This window comes from Chiloscyllium plagiosum, chromosome 7 (genome assembly GCF_004010195.1).
Source record: "Chiloscyllium plagiosum isolate BGI_BamShark_2017 chromosome 7, ASM401019v2, whole genome shotgun sequence".
Classification (NCBI taxonomy): domain Eukaryota; kingdom Metazoa; phylum Chordata; class Chondrichthyes; order Orectolobiformes; family Hemiscylliidae; genus Chiloscyllium; species Chiloscyllium plagiosum.
The window spans coordinates 57,975,843-57,989,595 of NC_057716.1; the positions used below are offsets into that span (position 1 = coordinate 57,975,843).

The 13,753-nt window shown below is 41.0% G+C and overlaps 1 protein-coding gene across 3 annotated transcripts in view; it reads left to right on the forward strand.

The window, feature by feature from the left end:
* The first annotated feature begins 7,726 nt into the window (after positions 1 to 7,726).
* Positions 7,727 to 13,753, forward strand: part of LOC122551615 (uncharacterized protein C7orf57 homolog) — a 76,061-nt gene continuing 70,034 nt past the window's right edge. For 2 of the 3 annotated variants that reach the window (XM_043693800.1, XM_043693799.1), the window contains exon 1: positions 7,728 to 7,858. The gene's annotated coding sequence lies outside the window, so the exon portion shown is untranslated. Of the gene's footprint in view, positions 7,859 to 13,753 lie in introns of all 3 variants that reach the window. The other variant, XM_043693801.1, reaches the window with a different exon arrangement.

Below are 13,753 nucleotides of genomic sequence, written 5' to 3' on the forward strand. Positions count from 1 at the left end.
TGGAGACCTGATGGATTCTTCCTATCTGAACTAGTCTGACTCAAGGTTGAGATACAGACAGACTAAACTTACACCTTTAATGCATTGTCTGAGCTGAGATGTCACCTTTTTTTCTTAATACCGATAAAATCTTAAGTTGTCTCAGGACTGTGATTTGAAAGAAGTTCTGGGATTTACATATTAATCAATCGAAACCCATATCCCCATTCTAAGTGATTAACGGCTTAACAGCAATCTAGGTTGGTTCAAAACATTGCATCAGTTGTATGACACTTTGATCTTTTACAATAAATTCTGTGTCCTATGATCCTAGATTAGTGGTGCTGGAAGAGCACAGCAGTTCAGGCAGCATCCAAGGAGCTTCGAAATCGACATTTCGGGCAAAAGCCCGTTCCTGATGAAGGGCTTTTGCCTGAAATGTCGATTTCAAAGCTCCTTGGATGCTGCCTGAACTGCTGTGCTCTTCCAGCACCACTAATCCAGAATCTGGTTTCCAGCATCTGCAGTCATTGTTTTTACCTCATCCTATGATCCTACCCCACTAGCTACCTGACGATGGAGCAGCACTCCAAAACCTTGTACTTTCAAATAAACCTGTTGGTCTATAACCTGTTGTTATGTGATTTTCAACTTTGTCCACCCCAGTCCAACACTGGCACTTCCACATCTTCCTATCTTGTTCACAGCCACTGTTCAGCTATCTGAGAGGCAATCACAGATTGTTGGCAGGCAAAATGTCATTGATAACTGAGCTTTAGACCAATAATTGTTGGTGAAATATCCATTTGTACACAGCCATGGCTCCAGCTCATCTTCTTTTTTGCTTGAACCTATATAATCAGTACCTACAATGGGTGTCATGGTTATATTATTTCAAAAGCATGTAGTGATCCTTCGGCAAACCTAAAATAGTTTTTTTCCTATTTCAGCCCTCAATTAAAAATAGAGAGACCATCTTTACAATGTCATGATCCACAGGTTATGACCATCATGCTGCACATGGTGAGGCAATGGTCCCGTGGTATTATTGCCAGACTATTCTCCAGAAACACAGGTAATGTTCTGGGGACCTGGGGATAGTAGAATTTGAATTCAATAAAAAACTGGCATTAAGAATCCAAAGATGAGAATAAAACCATTGATTCATTAATGTCCCTCTAGGGAGAGAAATCTGCTATCATTACCATTTGACTCAAGACCTACAGCAATGTGTGGTTGACTCGTAACTGCCCTCTGAAATGACCTAGCAAGCAATTCAATTATCACAATACAAAGAATACAATACAAAGAAATGAATCGACCTAGGCACCAGAAACAACATCCACAAAAACAGCCTTGTTAGCCCTGCAAAATTCTCGTTAGTAATATCTTGAGGCTAATGCCAAAATTGGTAGAGCTGTCTTACAGACTAGTCAAATAGCAGCCTTGCATATTCTTACTCACACTGCCACATCTTAATGATCCAGACTTCACCATCTCTGCCCCAACGGCAGGACAGGCCTAGTAGTAATGCTGGTGGCATGCAAGTAGTCCAGAGTTGCAGCTGGTATATAATCAGGAGGGAGTTGCCTTTGGAGTTCTCAACATTGCCTCTGGACACCATAAAGTCTCATGACATCAGCTCGAACATGGACAAGGACACCTCCTGCTGGTGATCATGTATTGCTCTTCCTCAGCATCAGGTAAAACTCAAGAAAGTGAGATGTTAATCAGGTGAAACTGCAACACAGGACTATTTGCATGCTAAACGGCATTAACAGAAAGTGATAGACCGAGTTAAGCAGTCCGGCCACATGCAATCGTGAATGCTAAGGACAATTAAACAACTTACCGCAGGAGCAGGCTGTAAAAATAGTCCCATCCTCAATGACAGGGTAGCTTGGCACATCAGTGGAAATCACAAGTCTGAAGCATTCACAACAATCAATTAGAAGTATCAAGCAGATGATCCATCTCGTCTTCCTCCTGAAAACCCCAGCATCACAGATGCTAGGCTTCAACCAATTCAATTTACTCCACGTGACATCAAAAAATGTTACAAGGCATTGGATATTGCAAAGGCTATGAGCCCTGACAACAGTATTTCTGAAGATTTCCACTCCCAAAATGGCTGCACCCCTCACCAAGCTAATGCTACAGATCCAACACTGGCATCTACCTGACAATGGGTAAAATTGTCCAGGTACACAAATCGAACCCTACCAACTAACAACCCATCAATCTACTCTTGATTGTCAGCAAAGTGATGGAAAGTGTTAACAAGGGAGCTGAATTCCACAGATGAAGTGAGAGTGATAACAGGGCTGCATTTGGCTGAGTGTGGCATCAAGGAGCCCTAGCAAAACTGGATTCAATGGGAATCAAGGGGAAACTCTCTGTTGGGTGATATCATGTCTAGCACTTAGGAAGATGGGTGTGGTTGCTGGAAGTCAGTCATCTCAGTTCCAGGACATATCTATAAGAGTTCCTCAGAATAGTGTCCAAGGCCAAAACATCTTCAGCTGCTTCATCAATGACCTTCCTTTCATTGTAAGGTCAGAAGTGACGATGTATGATGATAAATGCACAATGTTTAACAGCATTCATGACTCCTCAGAAACTAAATTACCATCTCCAATAAGAGACAACCCTTTGATATACAGTGACATTACCTTCACTGAAAAGCCCATTATCAACATTCTAGACTGGAAGCTGTAGCCATATAAAGACAGTGGCCATATAAATAGTGGCTACAAGAGCAGATCAGAGGCCAGAAATACTGTAGTGAGTGTAACTCACCTCCTGACTTTCCAAAGCTTATCCACCATCTGCAAGGCACAATTCAGGAGTGTGATGGAACCTGGGCAGTTCCAACAACACTCAGGAATGTTGACAGCGTCCAGGACAAAGCAGCCCACTTGATTGGCATCATATCCACAAGCATCCACTCCCTCCACCACCAATGCTCAGTAGCAGCAGTGGGTACCATCCACAAGATGCACTGCAGAAATTCACCTAATCTCCTTATACAGCAGCTTCCAAAGTCACAACCATTTCCAACTAAGACAAGCGAGCAGATACATGGGAACACCACCACCTGCAAGTTCTTCTCCAAGTCAGTCACCATCCTGACTTAGAAATACACTACCTGTCCTTCAATGACATTGGGACAAAATCCTGAAATTCCATCCCTTGTGGGTGTATATAATGGCAATGCATTGCAATAGTTCAAGAATATAGCTCATCACCACCTCCTCAAGGGAAACTAGGGATGGGCAATAAACCTAGCCCAGCCAGCAATATGTATCTCTCATGAGTGAATTTAAAAAAACATGGATTGCTTATGCAATGTAAGCCATGGCTATGAGACAAGGCACAGACTTTAAATCATTGATTTATACTAAAATCATTTACACATGCTTGAGGACATAATTTGTTACCTGTATTCTTCAATAATTACTGACCTCCAGATGAAGTAGATTTTGAAGGCAGATAGATAGCAAATTCCTGCCTCACAGAAGAAAATCAGTGATCAAGCTCTTCACACTTTGCATGCAGCCACAGTCATTTTGTGAACTTATTATGCATTGACTTCCAATCTGATATGACAAGGTTCAAGGTTCCAACATTGAACCTGGAGCTCTTGTGGTATAGTGGTAGCATCCCTACCTCCAAGCCCAAAGGTCTAGGTTCAAGTCCCATCTGCATCAGAGCTGCATAAGTAACATCCTTGAACAGATTGATTACAAATATCGCTGACATTGAATTTGCATGAGTGACTTGTAGCCTCCACCTAGGAAACAAATTTCCCCCATTCTTTACATTCCATTTTGTATTGCTATGCCTATGGCCTCAATGATCATTCAGCTTCCACCCATTTTGGTTGAGACGCTTTACATCATTGGTAATTTTTCTGCATTAACCCCAAATTCCATGACTCAATAGGCTCCTATGAACTTGCTGCTCCTATACCAACCGCGTGTAGAGACTGAGTAACTGTGACAGCCTGAACCACCCTCGCAAATCTGAGTCCCCTCCCATTAACTATGAATTCCCATTAACTATCTGTAAATGCCTCCAATCAATGTTACTATTCCCTCAATTGCCACATACAATGATAGAATCCCTACATGTGGAAACAGGCAATTTAGCCTAATAAGTCCAAACCAATGATCTGAAGAGTAACTCACACAGACCCATTCCCCTACCTTATTACTCTACATTTACCCCTGACTAATGCATCTAACCTACACTGTGGACAATTTAGCAAGGCCAATTCACCTAAATTGCATATTTTTGGATTGAGGGAGGAAACCCATGCAGACATGGGGAGAATGTGCAAAGTTCACACAGACAGTCGCCTGAGGCTGGATTTAAAGCTGGGTCCCTGGTGCTGTGAGGCAGTGCTAACCATTGAGCCACCATGCCGCCCCATGGGAATGAAGGCCATTGCCAGACTTGATCTGCCTTCTTTCCTCAAGATGCCATGTACTGTCCCTGATAAGTCCCTTAACTATCAGTGATCAAGCCCCACAAATGACTATGGCTGACTCTCTGGACTGATCTCTCAACAACACCTGGACTGATCAACATGTAATTACCAGACAGTTTGCATTTGTCCTCAGATTGGAAAAGAATGGAATTCTGGACTTATGTGGGACTAATCTCCTGACTAACCGTGGCAAAACCTCTGACTGGAAGCAGGCCAACCCCTTGACTGACTGTGGCAGTATCCCTTAACTGACTGAAGTCCACTTTCATCCCACTAAGCACTTGTCCCCTTTGACTTTCACATATGACTGTCTTCTTTAAGCACATGTAGCATATTTGTCATGAAAACTGCTGGCACATACTGTAGTTCTAACGTTGATATGCCTCCAACGACAAGTCTACCCACTCTGACAGATATTTTTACTCTCAGTGCTCCCTGCTGTCATAAACTGCCTGCCTCTCCTGCACTAAGAAGCAAACTAAGATGTAGAGGCTTCCACCTCTAAGAAAACATCAAAGATCTTAATTCCATGTGCGTGCTAAAAATCTTGTGTGGGTATAAAACATACTGGGCTATCCCTCAGCAGAAACCAACAAGAATGTAAGCCCAGGCTGGCCTTCAGCTCTGAGGTACGTACATGATGCCCTGAATTAGTGACTGTCAGTGAGCCAAGAGAAAGTATGATATTGTTGTCGAGCTGGTGCTTTGCTTATGCCAAGTTGACTGAATGGACAGTCCAGGAAAAGTTTTTGCATTAACTATGGAGGTACCTTGTGCAGAAGAAGTGGTTCAATGTAAAAAATCTAGATGGCTTGCACAGCCATTCTGGGAGTTGTAGTGGGTGCTAGAGAGACATGTCATCAGGTATTAATTCTATTTTACCACTTGAGTTTCTGCACCATCAAATTTCTCTATTGCAGAGAACAAATTTGGAAGTGTGATATCAATACTGTGAGTTGGACTGACAACGAGATGTAAGTGCATGGAAGTAAGCTTCCCACGATCTGACAGTGAGATTCTGAAATGCCCAACGAAAGCGTGAGGAAATAATCAGAACAGATTTTTTTGCTCAACATCAACATTTTGCTCTTTGGATTCTCGCTCAATTGAATCATCTTGCTCGTCATCATTCTTGCCACTTCACAGGGAAGAAACTTCTGACCAGAAACCCAAACATTGCTGTCAGAAATACACTGCTCTATGAGTCATAGAGTCATACAACATGGAAACAGACCTTTTGACCCAACTCATCCATGCCAACCAGCTTTCTTCAACTGAACTAGTCCCATTAGCTTGCATTTGGTCCATATCCCTCTAAACCTTTCCTATCCATGTACTTATCCAAACGTCTTTTAAATGCTGTAATTGTACTCACCTCCACCACTTCCTCTGGCAGCTCATTCCACATACACAACAATCTTTGTGTTAATAAGTTGCCCCTCAGGTCCCTTTTAAATATTTCCCCTCGCACCTTAAACCTATGACCTCTAGTTTGGACTCCCCCACTCTGGGGAGAAGATCTTGGCTATTCATTTTATCTAAACCTTTCATGATTTTATAAACCTCCTTAAGGTCATCCCTTAGCCTCCTAGGTTCCAGGGAAAGAAATCCCAGCCTATCCAGCCTCTCCTTGTAACTCAAACCCTCCAGTTTTGGTAACATTCTTGTAAATCTTTTTTTGCACCCTTTCCAGTTTAATAATATCCTTCCTATAACAGGGCAACCAGAATTGTATGCAGTACGACAAATGTGGCCTCACCAATGTCTTGTATAACATGACGTCCCAACTCCTGTACCCAATATTCTGATGGCGAGCATGCTAAATGCCTTCTTCACCATTTTGAAGAAGCTATGTAACTGCACTCCTAGATCTCTCTGTTTGACAGCATTTCCCTGGGCCCTACTATTAATTGTGTAAGTCCTGCCGTGGTTTGTCCTACCAAAATGCAACACCTCACTAATTCCACACTAAAATGGCTAAAAGGTTGAGGCTGGCACAGATAGGAATAAACAACAGTTTAAATACATTAAAATGTAATTAACTGATTACTATCCTCTCTAGCAATGAAAATGTCATTTTTCAAACTTAGTATCACATTCCTTCAGAAGAAAATTAGTTTTGGCAATTTTCAAATACTTAAAAATTGTATTAACTTTTTTTCACTCTATTAATTCTATCTGTGTTTCCCTTTTCTATTTTGCTATCTGTATATCATTTCAATCATGCTCATATTTTCTAAATTTGCATTGCATGGTAGAGACTCAATGAAAACTCTTCAATGTGGATTGCTGAAGAGGTGCCCTGCTCCTTGGCCAGCTCTCAGACTTCACAGGTCCCCTGTTGAGACTGACGTTCTGGATTAGGCACCAGTTTACAGCCAGCTTATTTCCTGAAATCTGTTTGTTGTCATCAAGCTCAACAACAAGCATTGTTCCTTTATCTCTGCTCCTCTAAGTCTGAGAAGACTGAATAAACTGGGATAGAAAAAAATCCCCCTTTCTTTACTACTGACTACAAAACCCTGCAATCATAAATTGGGACAACTTGCTGTGATTTTTTTCTAAGAAATAATTTAAAAACTTACAATTTTTAGTGTTTTCCAGGGTGTCTGATTTTTTTCAAGCCAATCAAGCAGACGTTGTTGCAATGTAGTCAATATGTACTGTGCACAGTAAACTCGCGTAAACATCAATATGGTAGCTACATTTTGTTTGATGTTGAGGAATGAAGTATTGGTCAGGACATAGAGGATACCACCCCTGCTCTTCTTTCAAATGTTGCCGTGGATTCTTTAAAAAATGTTAGAATTACTTAGCACATCCAGGATAGAGCGAAATAGAGATACCACTTCAAGGTTTATCATCTCATACTGAAGACCAGAATTCCTTCAGGACTGCAATTGAGTGTCAGCCTTTATTTCTCAAGCCCGAATGTGGGACTTAGACTCCGGTACCTTATGATTGGGAGGCGATTGGGCTACCGACCGAACCACATATAACATAATAATAAGTGCATGTTAAAATTAATACTACTAACGTTTATTTCATGAAGTCCTCTAATGTGGTACTCATTCCTAACAGGTCAGAGCAAATAATAATACTTCCAAAGTAAAATATCGCAATTGTGGTAAACCAGAAGTTAGAGAAGGCTGTTTACATTGAGTAGGAAGATGCAGAGAGAGCAACCTCTGGGCGGGGAGTTGGGGGGAAGAGATCATATGACCTTTCGGCGACATTGTAACATTCTGGTTGCTACGGTCACGGCTTGGCGTTGCTATGGTGATATTCCGGCAGTTGCACGGAAAACATTTGGTGAAGTGGTGGATTTAGGCGACGATCGCCCGCCCTCGGCTCCAGACACAGGCCAGCCGATCTTGGCGACTACAGGTAATGGTTGGTGTGTCTGCAGTGCCTCTGGCTGAGGGGTCCTTGCTTCCCTGCAGAGAACGGGGCCAGCCATAGGCACTCAGGGAGCGAGTCTGGGGAAATAATGACAGGCTGTTTTCAGAAGGAATATCGTTGCTTACCTAATATCATGGGTGGTCTAACCTTGCGATTTCTCAAGCAGAAGTCGGAAAGTGGCACCCATTGAACCACACAGACCTCGAGAGACCCTAGATAAGCTCTGTACCCAGATGATACTACGAATTAGAGATGGGGGACGCGAACAACTGATTCGCATACGGTACTTCTTGGGCGAAGGAGGGACAATAACCTTGCCTCAAATTGTTGCCCATCAACTTCTGCTGCAATTGTGTGTGTATGATTATTGGGCCGTGAAGTTCCCCTTGCTCGATCCTCATTAAGCTTTGCAATTCACACCTAGCCAGCCCTCACAGACTGTAATGCAATAATTACGAAAGAAACTCTTTTCTGGTGACATTGATTTATTTAACTTCTCTGCATTTCTTATTTCCTATTATAAATTCTCCTGTCTTTGCCTGTAATAGACCCACATTCCACATTCAAATCTTTTCCGATTTAATTACCTAGAGAAGGTTTTACAAACGGTTTTTAAGTTTTTTTTGCTATTTTACATTTATATTCAATTATTTCTTTATCAGTCTCTTGCCCTTCTTTGCACAATTCTAAAATCCTTACTTTTTTTTCATTAGGAGGACAACTTTATATGCCTCCTCTTTTCATCTAATGCTATCTAATGCTAACTTCCCTTGTCAGCCACAACTCTCTAGTTTTTCTCCTGTTAGGTAATTGTGCATCTATTGAAAACCAAGCATCATTCCTTCAGATATTAGCTATTGCCTATCCACTGCCAAACTTCAGAATATATTTCTCCAATCCACCACAATCAACTTGCTTCTCTTAATTTGTGCCTGTCTGCATCCAAGATGGTGGAGGCCGGTACAATTACAACATTTAAAAGGCATCTGGACGGGTACATGATTAGGAAGGCTTTAGAGGGATATGGGCCAAGTGCTGTCAAATGGGACTAGATTAATTTAGGATACCTGATCGGAATGGACAAGTTGGACCAAAGGGCCTGTTTCTGCGCTGTACATCTTTATAACGCTATGGCTCTAACTACACGTTTTTCAAACTTAACAGAACATTTTGTCATACTATGATAATTATTCCTGAAAGGTTCTTTTACAACAAGATTGTTAAACTATTAATTATTAAATAATCATTGCATAATTCTAGATATAAAATAGCTAGCGCACTAGTCAGTGCCTCTGGTTAACTATCTCAAACTCTTTTCTATTAATCGTTCAAGATATTGATCCAGAAAATGTGGCACAGAATGGGCTTTCCATACAGCCAAACTTTGACTGTTGTTGGAGTTTCACTCATCAGGCTGTGGAATGAATTCCATCACCTTCTCTGGATCATCAATTCTGGAATGGTTAAAAGGAGGCTTTTTGGCCTGTGGTATCTGCTTTGGCCCTCAGAAGGAACAATTCAACTTGAACCATTTTCCCTGCTCAGATACTGATCCAATTTCCTTTTACAAACTTCAACTGACCTTGCCTCTAACTCCCCTGAGGCAGTGTACTCTAGATCCAAAATACTCACTGTGAAGAAATGTTTTCCTCGTGTGAGCATAGCTTCTTTTGTCAATTACTTTAAATCCATGCCTTTTGATTCTTGATCCTTCCATTAATGGGAACAGTTCCTCTGTATCTCTTCTGTCGAGGCTAGTGAGGATGTTGAACACTTGTATCAAATTTCCTCTCAAAATTCTATTTTCCAAAGAAACTATCCCAATTTCTCAAATCTTTTTGAGTAACTAAAATTTATTTTCTGGAACTATTCATGTGAATTCTTTCTGCAACCTCTCTAGAGTCTTAAACCCAATGCCCCAAATTGAACACAATACCCTAGTTAAGGCTGACCTAGTGTTTTATACAGGTTTAACATAATTAACTTGCGGTTGTTATGCCCTGTTTAGAAAGCCAAGGGGGACATGTACTTTATTAAGCACTCCCTTAACCTATCCTACTGCCTTCAATGATTAATGTATTTAGATATCCAGATCTCCCTGATCCTGCAACCCTTTTGGAATTATACCTCTAACTCTTGATATTTTGTTTTATGATGTTTCTAAGCACCATTATGTTACAGGTATTGCACAATTATGGATTATAAACTTAATATCCTTTTCGGAGGAAAATCTACTGACCTTACATGGTTTGGCCCATATGTGGCTTTAGTCCCTCAACTTGAATGGCTCTGCTGACCTTGAGGGGGTCTGGCAAGCCAAGTAGTAGCATCAACTCTCCACAAAGGTTGTCACATGAAGGCTACATTTCAAGAATGCCCAACACTACCTTCTCAGGCAACTGAGAATGAATGTTTTCCAGTGACAGTCAAATCCTGAAAATGAATTTCTAGCAAATGAATTTGACCAAGTTAATAAGTGTATCTTTTATATTTCTTTACAGACTCAAGACATAATTAATTTACTTAAGGTATATATTACACAATTTGACATGACAGAAACATGAGGATAGAATTGGAAAGGAATGACACTTTATTTTTTTCTCGCTGAAACAAAACAAGATTTAGCAATGTTGCCATGAAATCAAATTACCACTGAAGCAGCAGTTGTGCTCACATAAAACATGTTTGTAACATGTTTCTTAGAATTCAAGCCTTGTGTGCAAGAACTCTGATTATCAGTGTTAATAGCACTATAGCACAAACATGGTTTGCAGCTATATTTCTTATTTTTTGATCAACCTGTTCCAGACTTGTTCCAACACACGTCAGGGACATTGGACTTGAACTCGGATCTGCTGGCTCAGAGATAACAACATGACCGCTGAGTCTCAAGATCCTGAAGAACTCAGCTTGTTCGGTTGCATTGTGACTCATGTGTGGGGCAGGAGGCAATTTAACTACAGCCTTTCACCCCAGTACACTATCATTGCACCACATGAGTCTCTTGCAACTGCTTTCTGTTTATTTGTATTATCTCTGTTTTTTACCATAAATTGTAGTGAATCTTAATGAGCACAGTTCCACTCTGCCAGCCCAGAGTGTGACTCAGACTGGTTATTAAGTCAAGCTAGGTTCTGTACCTAAGCTTGATTTTTACATGCATTACATTCATTCTTTCTAAGAAGGACAAACCAGGAAAGGACTAAGGCTGATTTTAACTTTTCCCTTAACTGACCAGGGACACAAGATCAGTTGTAAAACATTGATTATTTTGTTGCTGAGCTGATCTAAGTAAATTATCAGAGATAAAAACTGAATGCAAGTCCATAATGCCTGCATGGCACAGCGTGAACAGTTGGAGGAGCATTATGTTTTACACCTATCTGGCAAAGTGGAAAATTGTTCAATGTTTGTATCATCTGAAATCAGCAGGACAAACCCAACCAGGCCAATTACAGCCCCTTTAGTCTCCTCTCACTGATCAGCAAAGTGATGGAAGAGTTTGTCAGCAGTACTATCAAATGGGACTTGTAAAAGAATAATGAACTCATTGATGCTCAGTTTGGGCTCTGCCAGGGCCACTCTGCTCCTGACCTCACTACAGCTTTGATTGAAAGATGGATAAAAGAGCTGAATTCCAGAGTTGAGCTTGAGAGTGACTGCCCTTGACATCAAAGCCACATTTCACTGACTGTGGCGTCAAGGTAACCTAGCCCTAGCAAAATTGGAGTCAATAGGAGTATCCTCTGGTTGCTGTCACACCCAGTTCAAAGGAATATGATTGTGGTTGTTCAAAGTCAACCATCAGCATAACTCTGCAGGAGATGATCAGGACAGTGACATCAGCCCAACCATTTTCAGTGGTACATAAATGACCTTCCCTCCATCATAAAATTAGAACCGGGAATGTTCAATGATGAGTGCACAATGTGCAACACTTTTCTCAACATCTTCAATACTCCAGTAATCCATGCCCAAATGCAGCAAGACTTGGACAACATCCAAGCTTGATTAGCTGCAAGTAATGTTCGTGCCACATATATGATCAACTCCAGCAAAAGAGAATCTAACCATAGCCTTTTGACATTCAGTAAATTTATCATAATTGAATCCCCCAATATCAACACTTGAATCCTAGGGGTTACCATTGATCAAAAAGTGAACTGGAACCAGCCGTACAAATATTGTGGCTACAATAGCAGGTCTGGCAGCAGGTGAGTAACACACGTCCTGTCTCCGCAATGACAGTCTATCATTTATGAAACACAAGTCATGAGTATGAAGGAATACTTTATACTTGCCAGTTTGAAAAACACTCAAGAAGTTTGACATCATCTGGCACAAATATGACTGACACCCCATCCACCACCTTCAACATTCACTCTCTTCACCAATGGTAGACAATGCCAGTGGTGTGTAACAAGATTTACTGCAGCAACCTCAACTAGGCTTCTCCAGCAGCAACTTACAAACTGACAAACTGTACCATCTAGAAAGACAAGGGGATCAGGTGCATGATTACGCCACCACTTCCAAGATCTCCTCAAAGTTACTTATTATCCAGACTCAGAACTCTATCTCCATTCCTGCACTGTTTCTGGGTCAAAAAACTGACACTTTCTTCCTTGTGGGTGCTTGCATGGGTGAGAAGTAGTGAAAATAATGTAAAATCAGGTCCAGAAATAATTAAAAGGAGGAAAGAATGGCTGGATTCAGAAGGAAATTAAGGTATTTTTAAAAATTGTTATAATGTTGCATCTTTGTGTCAACTGGTAGCATTCAAGATAATTGTTAGCATTTCTTACCTCTGATTCACAAGGCTCCAGGTTCAAATTTTATTCCAGAGCCTGAATGCAAAAATCAAGGCAAGCACCCCAGTGCAGTACTGAGGAAAAACGGCACTCGACCATAAAGACCAAAAGATATAGGAGCAGAACTAGCCCATCGAGTCTCCCCATAACCTTTGATCCCCTTACTAATCAAGAACCTATCTATCTTTGAATTAAATACACTCAACGTCTTAATCTCCGCACCCTTCTGCAGCAATGAGTTCTACAAATGTAACTGTCAGTGATGCTATCTTTCACTTGAAATGTTAAACCGAGACCCCATTTTCTTGATCAGCTGGATGTAAAAGAGTCAAAAAGTTTGGCGCTGGAAAAGCACAGCTGGTCAGGCAATATTGGAGGAACAGCAAAGTCAGGAATGTGATTCCTGATGAAGAGCTTATGCTTGAAATATCGACTGTCCTGCTCCTTGGATGCTGCCTGACCGGCTGTGCTTTTCCAGCGTCACACTTTTTGACTCTAATCTTCAGCATCTGCAGTCCTCACTTTCTCCTGGATTTAAAAGAGTCAAAGCACTATTTTGAAGAAGAGAATGGAGTTATATTTGGTATCCTGACAAACTTTTATTTTTTGTTCAATATGGCAAAAACAGATTTTCTGAGAATTATCACCTATGTACAAAATTAATGTGTTCAACATCAATCATGACTGCTCAGATACTGAAGAAATTTGTGATCATATGTAGCAAAACCTGGACAATATTCAGGCTTGTGCTAAGAAGAGCCAAGTAACATTGACAGAAAGAAACTAACTATCTTCCTTTGGCACTCCCTTAAATTACCATTACTACGATAATATCACTGGACTGGTAGCCCACAGATCCAGAGTAATCCAGACTCTTCTGAAGAAGATCACTGGACTCAAAACATTAACTCTGATTTCTCTCCACAGATGCTGGCTGACCTGCTGAGTTTCTCCAGCATTTTCTGTTTTTGAACAGAATGTGAACCTTCCTTTGCAAGGACAAAAGAGAGAGATAAGGCAATGGGGGCCTCATTGGTGCCTGTGGCTGTTCTAAGTGAGAAGTTGCATG